Genomic DNA, 12,128 nt, shown 5'->3' with positions numbered 1-12,128 from the left:
ATACACTTCGGTGTTTTCAAAATCGAACTTTCAAAGGTGGATTCTTTTGTTCGTTCGTCTATCGATTTTCACTGAGGGTTGCCAAGGACGGGTTCTTTGGAGGTTCTCTTGAACGCGATTGTTTCTTTCGTTGATTAGTTGTTGCTAGACCGCGTGACCTAGAGGCGATTATCACACCTATCAATTACTTGTTTCAAAGATCGGGACAAATCAAAGATCTCGTGGGCGGGATCGCATCATTTGGTATCAGAGCTTTTGGTTTTTGATTCAAGTAAGCGTATCCGTTCAATTCCTCGTAGAATTTTCAATATCGATTTTCGTGTAGCGATTTCTACGTATTTGTTAGACCTACAAAAAAAATCGCGAAATACTGTTCATTTGCCGATTATACTATTCACGATACTGTTCATCATCGGAATTACTGTTCACGTTACTGTTCACAAAAAAAAAGGTATACACGATGCTTGATAGTCAATTTCAGTCATTGTTGGTAGAATTTGGGAAAAGGATGGAGGAAGAATTTAAATCTTTGCGTGAAAGGTATGGGCGAGTAGATGAGAGTGGGAGGATGAGTAAAGAGGAAAGAAGCATGGCGACACCAGCGAGGAGTTCAAAACGTGGATATCAAGGTCCATCGCAATTCTCACATAATTATATTTCTGATATTCGATGTTTATGGTGTCTAGAGGTAGGACATGATTTCTATCATTGTCCAAATGAGGATGTGAAGGTGGTGGATTCCACTTCTAACCTTGAAGCCAAACTTGTGGATGATTTGAATGTTGATACTCCAATTGAGTCTCATGCGAGTATTGAGTGTTGTGCTGTGAAGGGTGAGTTGTTAGATGATGTGGAAGTTGTTTCTTTTGCTCAACTGTCTACGAATGTAATATGTATTGGTGAATCAATTTGTTATGAGTTGAGAGAAAAAGAAAATGAGATGATAAAAAAAAAGAGTGATAAAAAAGACAGGATGGCCATCGATGAACAAAAAGAGTTGTGTGAAAAATAGGCCAAAGAAAAAGAGAAAGAAAAAGAAATGAAAAATAATTTTAAGGCCCAAAAGAGAGAAAAGAGTGAGATTGAGAGTTATTTACTTTTGTATAAACCCCTTAAAGTACCTTTGTACAAAGAGGTTTATATATCTAGTGATGAAATAGCCGGTTCGATCCCGAGCATTGTTAAACACTACTTGCAGGATTGTGGAAAAGGCATGAAATGTATTGATCTTCCTAGCTATCAAGAAAGACAAGATTTGAGGACAAATCTTTTTAAAGAAAGGGAGTATGATATGAATCTGGCCCGCCACTATGCGTTCCAAGAACCAATCCCGAGAGGATGCTTGACGATGTTGAATGTTGTCCTTCATCCAACCAATGAAAGCTTGGAAACAAGGATCAAGGGGTTCGGGTTGCATAACAATCAAGTAGAGGATGAATTGGAGGCTTGCGTCTTAGCGCGTTGCGGGAAGCGCCTCGCGCCCGACCGGTCACATGCTACCGCCCGAGCGCGAATAGTACAGAACTCTCGGCGCTCGAGCGGTCAAATCCTACCGCCCGAGCGCGAGCATTTTCGAGAAATATTTTAATTTCTTATTTTAGAGTTTTAATTATTTTAGCAACTAGATATTGTTATCTTTAAATATGCAATTTTCTATATCTAGGTTTTAGCTATCTGTATTTAACCTAGAATACCGTGTAAACAATTTAACTTTTGTTCATTATTGATTTGATATCAAATTGTGAGATTTTCTCTCAACTGAAAGCGAGAGCTTTTATACACTTCGGTGTTTTCAAAATCGAACTTTCAAAGGTGGATTCTTTTGTTCGTTCGTCTATCGATTTTCACTGAAGGTTGCCAAGGACGGGTTCTTTGGAGGTTCTCTTGAACGCGATTGTTTCTTTCGTTGATTAGTTGTTGCTAGACCGCGTGACTTAGAGGCGATTATCACACCTATCAATTACTTGTTTCAAAGATCGGGACAAATCAAAGATCTCGTGGGCGGGATCGTATCAGAAGATCTATTTGACCAGTTGCAGGGAGCTTCGGTGTTCTCCAAGATTGATCTGCTTTCCGGTTATCACCGGTTGAGGATGAAAGATACTGATGTTTCGAAGACTGCTTTTAGGACTCGTTATGGCCACTACGAGTTCCTTGTGATGCCGTTCGGTTTGACGAATGCGCCAGCGATCTTCATGGATCTCATGAATCGCGTATTTCAGCCGTATCTTGATCAGTTTGTGATAGTGTTCATAGACGACATTCTCGTCTACTCGAAGAATCAGGAGGATCACGGCAGACATCTGACCACAGTGTTGCAGACATTGCAGAAGCACAGATTGTTCGCAAAGTTCAGTAAGTGCGAATTCTAGTTTGAGAAGGTGGCGTTCTTAGGCCACATTGTTTCTAGCAGTGGCATTGAGATAGACCCAGCGAAAGTTGCAGCAGTCAGAGATTGGGTTGTGCCACAGAATGCATCTGAGATTCGCAGTTTTCTTGGCTTAGCAGGATATTATCGGAAGTTCATTCAGGGATTTTCTTCCATCGCAGTTCCACTCACAGCATTGACCAAGAAGAATGTGAAATTTGTGTGGAGCGATGAGTGCCAGAAGAGCTTCGATACTTTGAAGCAAGCACTTATCTCAGCACCAGTTTTGGCCATGCCATTAGGGCCTAAAGATTTTGTCTTGTATACCGACGCTTCGAAACTCGGTCTTGGCGCAGTATTGATGCAGCATTGAAAGGTGATAGCATATGTAATGCCTGAAATTTAATTATTGTAATCAGAAGTGGATTAATTAACAATATTGAGATTGTAGGAGCTCGAGTGGGCTAGCCGGGCGTCGATACATCATAAGACTAATCATCTTGTACAGAACCTTTGGCGCCCGAGCGGAGGTTTCAGCACTTGATATATAGTAATTGAACCCTAGTTTCGTTTGTTGTATGCTGTACAACACTTGTACTTTTATACTGATGTGTATACTAGACTAATTCCTTTACGTTTCGTATTTTAAAAAAGAAAATTTAGACCCTGTTTATCTTAATTGATTGAATATTCCCAAAGAATGATTAAGAAATGAATTAACGTCCGGGTCCCGGCAGCATATGCTTCTCGTCAGTTGAAGACCCATGAGAAGAACTACCCTACCCATGATCTAGAGTTGGCAGCCGTGGTATTTGCCTTGAAGATTTAGAGGCATTATTTATACGGAGAGAAGTGCCAGATCTTTACCGACCACAAGAGCCTCAAGTACTTCTTTACGCATAAAGAGCTGAATATGCGTCAGAGGCATTGGTTGGAACTTGTAAAAGACTATGATTGTGACATTAGCTACCACCCGGGTAAAGCTAATGTAGTTGCGGATGCACTGAGCAGAAAAGTCGCAGTGATGGCCATCTGGCGGTTCAGAAACCTCTTTCAGTCTGAGATGCAGAGGTTTGATCCNATTATTCCCAAAGAATGATTAAGAAATGAATTAACGTCCGGGTCCCAGCAGCATATGCTTCTCGTCAGTTGAAGACCCATGAGAAGAACTACCCTACCCATGATCTAGAGTTGGCAGCCGTGGTATTTGCCTTGAAGATTTAGAGGCATTATTTATACGGAGAGAAGTGCCAGATCTTTACCGACCATAAGAGCGTCAGAGGCATTGTTTGGAGCTTGTAAAAGACTATGATTGTGACATTAGCTACCACCCGGGTAAAGCTAATGTAGTTGCGGATGCACTGAGCAGAAAAGTCGCAGTGATGGCTCATCTGGCGGTTCAGAAACCTCTTCAGTCTGAGATGCAGAGGTTTGATCTAGAGGCATATCCTCATGGTAGATGATATGAATCCTCGTACGAATAAATAGCAAACACGATTAAAATCGAATCGCGCCCTCTATTCAATAACGGGCAAGGATCGATGTGTTGTTCCGATCTTTTGAATCAGATCTGTGTGGCTTTCACCTCTGAACTATGGTAGGTTTCGCATGGTTCCGTTTCTTTAAATATGAGTTTTTCTCTCAAACTTTTTCAAAGCTTTTCTTTGTAATAAAAATCGAACTTATCAAAGTTTTAACTTTGTGGCGTTTGGATAAACTTTCTTGAATTCAATTAACCAGAAGCTCTGATATCAAATGATACGAATCCTCGTACGAATAAATAGCAAACACGATTAAAATCGAATCACGCCCTCTATTCAATAACAAGCAAGGATCGATGTGTTGTACCGATCTTTTGAATCAAGTGTGTGTGTGATTTTCACCTCTAAACTATGAAAAGTTTAGCAACAAATAATCACAGAAAATAAACAACCGAATTTATAACGAACCTTCAAAGAACAGGCCCTTGACAATCCGCACAAGAACGATCGACAAACGCCACAAAGTTAAAACTTTGATAAGTTCGATTTTGATTACAAAGCAAATCTTTGAAAAAGTTTGAGAGAAAAACTCAAAGTTTGATAAACTCGATAATAATAATGTGTCTTGTCCTCAAAATTTCGTCCATAATATTGTGTACAATCTAAAGATTCTCAAAATCAAGTTACCAAGATCAATTAAACTCTAACTAGGAAACTAAAGATTTTCTCGCATCTGACTCGCGCTGGGGCGGTGGGATATTACCGCTCGAGCGCTGAGGGTTCTCGACTATTCGCGTTCGGGCGGTAGAAAATGACCGCTCGGGCGCCGCATGTTCTGGAAATCAACTCTTGGGCAGTACGTTTGGCGCTCTGGCGATAGTATTTTACCGCTCGGGCGCGGATTATTCTTGACGTTTTATTCATTCATCACTTGAATTGTGTTCTTATGACTCCCAAACTTACTTCCATGCATCACGAACCCTTCAGCACTCTGCACCTTGCTTGTAAGTCCTTCTTCATTGCTCATAATCCCTTGTAGTGCCTCTTTGAATTTCTTTAGTTCTTCATTGCTCATAATCCCATGCATCACGAACCCTTGGAGCTTGACCATCCGTGTTCGCATCAACTACCATATAACTATCAAGCCATAAAAAGAACCATTGAATCATTCTATCAAACATGTGGTGTGCATGAAATTAGAACTAGCTCCTTTCTTAGCAATTGGCATCAAAATTCCTTTCCTTTTCTTTCAATCAATGAACCATTATATAACAAGTATATAATCAATGGATTAAAGGAGCTAGGAACAATAACAATATCATTTGTCATACATATAGGCCATGAGATGCATTCAAGTAAAAAGCCCACTTACAACCAATAGAACTTGTTGTGATAGTTTCTTGGTAGTTGATCCTACAACACAAGATCAAGAGTATACCATTAACTTCACATCTTTAACCTAGAACTATCATTCAAGCCTAAACCACCATTCCCTTCACTTCAACCAAATAACTAAAAGATAATTTTCCTTACCTTGGTTACTTGCTCTTGAAGATATAAAGATCACACCTCCAACTTGAAGATCCAAACCTTGGAAAGAAAAGAATTTAGAAAAGAAATGAAGAACCCTAACTCTCCAAGTCGATGGATGCAAGAAGAGTAAGAGAAATGGCATAATAATTGGCTTAGAAACTCTTAAAAATATGTTTTCTACGCCATAGACACGGACCCACGGACCCCGTGCCCCCCTCCGTGTATTGGTCCGTGTACACACTGGAAAACACAAATTTTGCTTGGCAAGACACGGACCCCGTGCCTGGGTCCGTGTAGGGGTCCGTGTACCCTCGGTCCAAGGGTCAAAACTGCACTTTTTCTTCCGAATTAGCCAAAGTTGTAAACATGAAAGTTGTAGCCCTATGGCTTTTCTTAAATCTCCCAATAGTCTCAGGTCATTTGGAGGTCTGAGTAAAAAGTTATATCCATTCTCCCAACATGTATCAGTGCACGAAGAACGATACATACGACCCATTTCGGGCCACTTTTGACTCATATTCCTCAACTATTTTGTGGGGCCCCGGGTCCGATATCTAATACTAATAATTATAATTGTCACACACCAAATGATTGAGTAAAATACATAATTTGTTGTTCACAAGCTTACATAAACATCGTCAAAATAATTTAATTGTTTCAAATGTTTGAAATATAAATTTTCAACATGCCAACATGAAGTAGTGAACCAAATAATCCAAACATCATCACATAGCTCCTAAGACCCGAGAATCCCACTCTAACTCGTATCTCCTCGCCTGGAGCTGGACTCTGGCATCCCAAGCCTCGCCTCACCTACCGTCAAGCACATGAAAACAAGAGGTACCAGACATGTCGGTGAGTATAATCCCAGTATGATACAATCAATCACAAATGAGAGTTAAATTTTCAAATATTTCATATAAATTCATAAAGATGCAATATAATGCAATGCATGATCAGAAGCTGTGGGCTATCAATAAATCTCAAGATCAAGTGAATCATCTGGTCATAGGGTACCCAAGGGAATAGAATCACCCAGCAACATCCACCGACTCATCCGCTCGGGGTGGGGTGCTGTGTTCTACAATCCCAGGACTATGGTGCGCCTATAGAGAGTGTTCAGGCCATAGCAGCGACCTCCGCATACACTATGCCAACTCAACTATAGCCCCATATGTCCAACAAATCAATATACAAAACATTATGCTAAAAACCACAACTACTGTCACATTTTTCATACCGTTTCTGCACTTCAATCACCTATTTAGCTCAAATTCAACCTTTGATTCTACCCATCAATTATCTATTCCATTCTATAACATTCATTACCATTTATACCATAACGTAAAGTCATAAACCATCACAACTAATGCCACAATATTTCAAAATTTGGGCATTACATATTTAAACAAAACTGAAAACATGAAAGTTGTAGCCTTGGATCTTATCTTTCTAATGCAATTAGCCTCATGTCATTTGGATAAATATCCCATTCATTGTACTAAAAACCGTAACAAATACCAAACCATCAATATGGTTATTACCTATTTGGCATCAATATGGTTATTACCTATTTGGCTCAAACCATCCAAACCATCAATCCAACCCCCAAAGATAATCTTCACAACAATAACAACTCCTCAAATACACAACCATCTACTTAACCATACCCAAAACCATATAATAATTAACCATGAATACAATGTAATAACCATATTGATGCTATAACATGAAATATCAACCCTACAATCAACTATACTCAAAAACCATAACACTAACCGTGATCAATCATAACCATATATCCATAACACCAAACCATAGAATAACATCATTAACAATAAAAGGATAAAACGTTGGGATATTACAATCTCCCCCACTTATAAAAATTTCGTCCCCGAAATTTGCTTACATCAAAATGAATCCGGATAACGTTCACTACAAGAATAAATGCTTATGGTGACATTCATAAATGTCATCATATTCAATATTTAGTGACATTTAAGTTTTAGTGACACCTCCAACATATGTCGTCTATTCCAATGTCGTCTTAAACTTCCTGACATTTTTTAATGTCATTATAAGATGTTAATGACAACTTCATACGTGTTACTAATTATTCATATAATGACAATTTTAAATGTCAGGAAAACTCATGTTTTAAAGACATTTATACATGTCTTGTTATTATAGTAATAATGACAAATTTATATGTCATTTAAAATCATTTATAATGACAATTAAAAGTGTTGTGTATGTTATTTATAGTGACAATAATAAATGTCACTAATGATAGGTTATAAGGTTAATTGAAAATGTCTCATTATGTAATATGTAATGACACTTACAAATGTCTTCTATACTAGTATATAAGGACATTGAAAATTGTCATTAATAGTTGTTTGTAATGACTTTTTGAAATGTCTCCATATGAGTTTTACAATAACATTTTTTATGTACATAATTTAATGTTCTATTGTGACATAAAAAATGTCATATTTTATGAAATGTCATTGATTTTCAATATTTTCATGATATAATATTCAAATATATAACAAATTAACATAAATACGAATACAAAACTTTAAAATAGAAATTAAATTGCTAATCAATAATTGTCATTAATTTTGCAATAATTAATGTATAAGACTGACAAATTTGTTATCTCGAAAAACATCTATAACCAACAAATGTACCAATGTATTTAGTTTAAGAACTAACAAACAATTAAGTCTTGTAAAGCAAACTTGTGACGCATCTTCATTCTTCAACCACCTCATCTTAATTCAATGTCTTTTTGATTTGAAGCTTCATCTATTTGGTTTTTTGATGCACCTTGTATGGTTTGACAATCTGCACAAGCATTATTTCAACAAAATATATGCAAATTGAGTTTATAATTATAATAAAAAAAATTCTGACCTTTTCCACTAGTTACCACGTTCTCAAGTTCTCTTGTATGATAGATTTAAATAAAATATACAACATGTAAAAGAAAAGGTCAAATAAGAGTTATACACGAGACACGACATATTTTTTATGTATAAATAAGATGCTACCTCTTTCTTTAGAATTTCGAGTTGTGTGATTGTCAATAAAAATCAGTGGTCGAGTATTTGTTTCATCTTGAAGTTGAAAATCATTGTGTTGGTGCTTTGAAACTCCATCCATTTGGTTATTTAACATACCTTGTATGTTTTGAAATTATGCACAAGTTTTGATACAACCAAAATATAAGTAAGTTGAGTTTTTAATTATAAACAAGAAAATGCTAACCTCTTCCGCCAGCTGTCATGTTATCGAGTTCTCTTGCAAGACCAACTTGAACAAAGTACATAAAATTCAGACAAAATCAAAAGGTCCAATAAGAGTAATACAAAAGCAACAAACAGATCCTTGATGTATAAAGTTAAATGCTACCTCTTTTTGGATTTCGAGCTGCGTGATTGGCAATCATAATTCGAGATTATGTACTTGCCTTATATTGATGTTGTAAATGAAGTTTTCAACAGTTTTACCCTCACTAGCCATTCCTATCAAGAGCAAAAGCCACAACTTGCAGATAAAAAAAAGTTAGTTATATCCTTTGATATGATAAATAAAATATCCATAGTGAAAAATGAAATTAAAATATATAATTGACTTGAATTCACAACAAACCGCGACCCAATTCACAACAAATTGTGATCAATATCTCCTACAAGATAAATGAAATCAAGTACCACGAATTTGGAACTTACCGGAGATGAGAAGCGCCGTGTAAATCTGAACCGTGACTCAAATCTTCCACAAATCTGAATGGAAAAAAGAAATTAATGATGAAAGTGAAAATAGGCACAGGATAAGAGGAAAAGATACTGGGTGGGGTCGTACTTATCTCTTAAATGAGATACCTGGACACATATATGTAGATATATAGACACATATATTGTTTCAAATAAAAGCACCCAACAAAAAAAGGAAGGTAAATTAACTCAAAAGCTATGTAACAATGAAAAAGTTCAATGCAACAAATCTGGAGAATTTCAGCATGCATTTATGGATTAGGGAAAAGATACAGCAACGCCATTAACACCCAAGCCAGCTAGTTCTTCCTTCATTTTTAATTTATTCCCAAACAAACTAGTAATTTCCCTGTCTCGTTCTTACTATAATTTTGGTTCTATGTATAGTCTAAATTGAGATTTTCTAATGCTTTTTCATTTGGAAAAAACATGCAAACCAAAGTTGCAAAAAATAAAAATAACAAACTAATAATGGTAGATACATAATAACTGTGTATATATTTATATAGGTCTATGAAAACAACTTAACCTTACATCCAGCTAGATTGTTCAGTATGTAGCTAAATATGGTTCTATTAATTCCACTTCACAATTAGAAGTTATGTGTGCTTACTGAAAAAATGATAAATTGATCAAAGAAAAGCTTATTTTTAACTTGAAAGGAAAGGCAGTGCAATAAGTTTGAAATATTATTGGTGATGCCACAAAACCCCATACTCATAAAACCTAAACAGAGATCTACAATCAAGTTCAGTTAAAAATTAGAAAATCTCAAATACCAGTGCTTCTAAATTTCTTTCAAAGCATTCAACACTACTATATACAAACAATACCCGTGCTTCTAAATGGAGTCTAAAACGATGTCATCTGTCCTAAAACTTGCATGCATTTTGGTATTCCTTGCTAGTTTTGCAACAAGTGATATCGACAAAGATAAGGAGAAATGCGCAAACCAAGTTGTGGGGCTTGCCACATGTCTTCCATATGTTACTGGGCAAGCAAAATCTACTCAAAAAGAATGCTGCACTGGTCTGAAACAAGTGATACAGAGCAGCTCCGAATGCATATGTTTGCTGGTGAAGGATAAGGATGATCCAAGTCTTGGCCTCAAGAAACGACTGAAATCATCCGGGTGGAAGGAAGGGAACTTCACTTTAAGCATACATGTGACCGACGGCCCTCAAATGCCGGAGAAATCTCTAAAAATGGCACAAAATTTATCCATTTTTAGCATTTGGTTAGAAACGTGTTGGCCGGGAATAAAATTACTGGTTGAGAAAATGCACCAGAAAAGAAGTGAACCAGGTTCAGTAAGAAGAGAAAAGCCTAATTTATAGCATATTATCATACTTCCATCAGGATAGATTATTTCTCTACAGATGATACTTCATTAAAAAAAAATGGCAGAACATTATAGTAACACAAATTTCAGATTTTTGGCAATGTTATTTTGAATCACTCCCATGAATTTATTGAAACTGATATCCCTGTCAATGAGAATGAAAGAAAAATATAGTCGATACAGATTTAGAATGTCATTTTTCATTAATTTTCAGATAAATAGTTTTTAATTTTTCCAAGAAAAAAAGGAGTGCACTCTGATAGGAGAAAACACAATTGAAAGAGTAACATGATCACAACAGTCAGTTTAATATCTGAATGATACAATAGCAAGAGTGTAACAAAATGAGACGAATTTTAATATTTCTAAGGAGTGCTCAAGAATCAAAATGGATTGAATTGCCAAAACAATGTAGGTTATCATACCTCCAATCTCCATCAAATAAGCATTGAGCATTCAATGTACAACACCAGTAAATTCCAACATTGCCAAAACAATGTAGGTCCTCATTTCCTCCAACTTAGCATACACAGTTCATAGAATTAGAAACATTTACAAATCAAATTGTTGCGAAAGAAGCATTTATTTTCATTAAAGAACATGTGTTTTACTTAGTTTATCATATTGATTTAAGGAAAATCCATCGAACTCAATCGGTTGAGGTTTGATGGTCACCAGTGGATAGATGGTGTATCTGCACCAAATAGCTGACTAAGAGAGTAAAATAAAGGAGGAAAAAAATGCAAGTCCCAAGAAAAAAATACTAGAAATTCAAATCTTCTGAAAAAGAGAAGGTTCTATTATTTTTTCCAGTTGTTAATGAAGTCAGGAATTCTCCCACTTAAGCTGAGATCATTTATCCTACTGCAACGCGGTAGCAATACCATTCAACAAACAAGAGAATTTCCAAAAATTAAATTAGATTAAAGGTGATAATACAATGTATTTAAAAATCTTTTACGTTAGTTAATCCAGCAAAAGACATTGGCAACTGCCATGTTAATTTGTTGGAGGACAAGATCTTGCGATTCGATCAATAGCCTTAAATAATGAAATTGTTGGTCGTAGGCCTATACATCCGAGCAGACAGCGGAGCATCGGCGGAACTTGTTGAAAGTCACTGTTCACCACTGAAACCGTGAGAAAAAACAGGGAAAAGTTGGGCTCGATCGTGAATTAGATTAATGCTCAACAACAGGTGAAAATAATGTCAAAAACTGAAGAAAACTTGTTGAAAGATGAAAGAGGGAACCATTTTGTGGGGAAAATTCCCATTGCTGAAAACCTTTTATTGAGGTGGAAAAGAAATCCCGCAAAAAAATACAACCGAAGACTCTAGCCTATTTATACTAAGTCAAAGAAGAAGTGCAAGAATAGGAAAAACACGTTTTCTATAAATTACAATTACGACTTTAATAAAACTCACCAAGAACTAGGCTGGAAATCTCGAAAAAGACGGCACAAGAAATTGCAGAAACAAGACTCGCTCTAGGGCTTCGAGTTGCCCGAATTGAGGCTCCAATCCATCGATTCATGGCTTAGACCAAAGCTACATGTCATGAGCCATGATTCACGGTGGCTCTGGTGGCAGAAGGTGGTGGTTGTGCAATGATGCAAGGGAT

General features: G+C 36.6%; 1 long non-coding RNA gene across 5 annotated transcripts; it reads right to left on the bottom strand.

The window, feature by feature from the left end:
* Positions 1–7,987: 7,987 nt before the first annotated feature.
* On the bottom strand, positions 7,988–10,924 carry LOC140960476 (uncharacterized). Of its 5 annotated transcripts, XR_012172175.1 has the most exons (6): positions 10,329–10,924; positions 10,118–10,270; positions 9,120–9,173; positions 8,800–8,934; positions 8,439–8,700; positions 7,988–8,232 (listed from the first exon to the last, which is right to left on the bottom strand). It is a non-coding gene; the product is annotated as an uncharacterized lncRNA (long non-coding RNA). The 5 variants fall into 5 exon arrangements; XR_012172173.1 differs by having other exon boundaries at positions 8,439–8,934; positions 10,118–10,237; positions 10,318–10,924; XR_012172172.1 differs by having other exon boundaries at positions 8,439–8,934.
* Positions 10,925–12,128: the final 1,204 nt, after the last annotated feature.

Source organism: Primulina huaijiensis, chromosome 15, assembly GCF_012295235.1.
Source record: "Primulina huaijiensis isolate GDHJ02 chromosome 15, ASM1229523v2, whole genome shotgun sequence".
In the NCBI taxonomy this organism is placed as follows: domain Eukaryota; kingdom Viridiplantae; phylum Streptophyta; class Magnoliopsida; order Lamiales; family Gesneriaceae; genus Primulina; species Primulina huaijiensis.
Note: the sequence above shows the minus strand (reverse complement) of the source record. Positions and strands in the feature narration are given on the sequence as shown.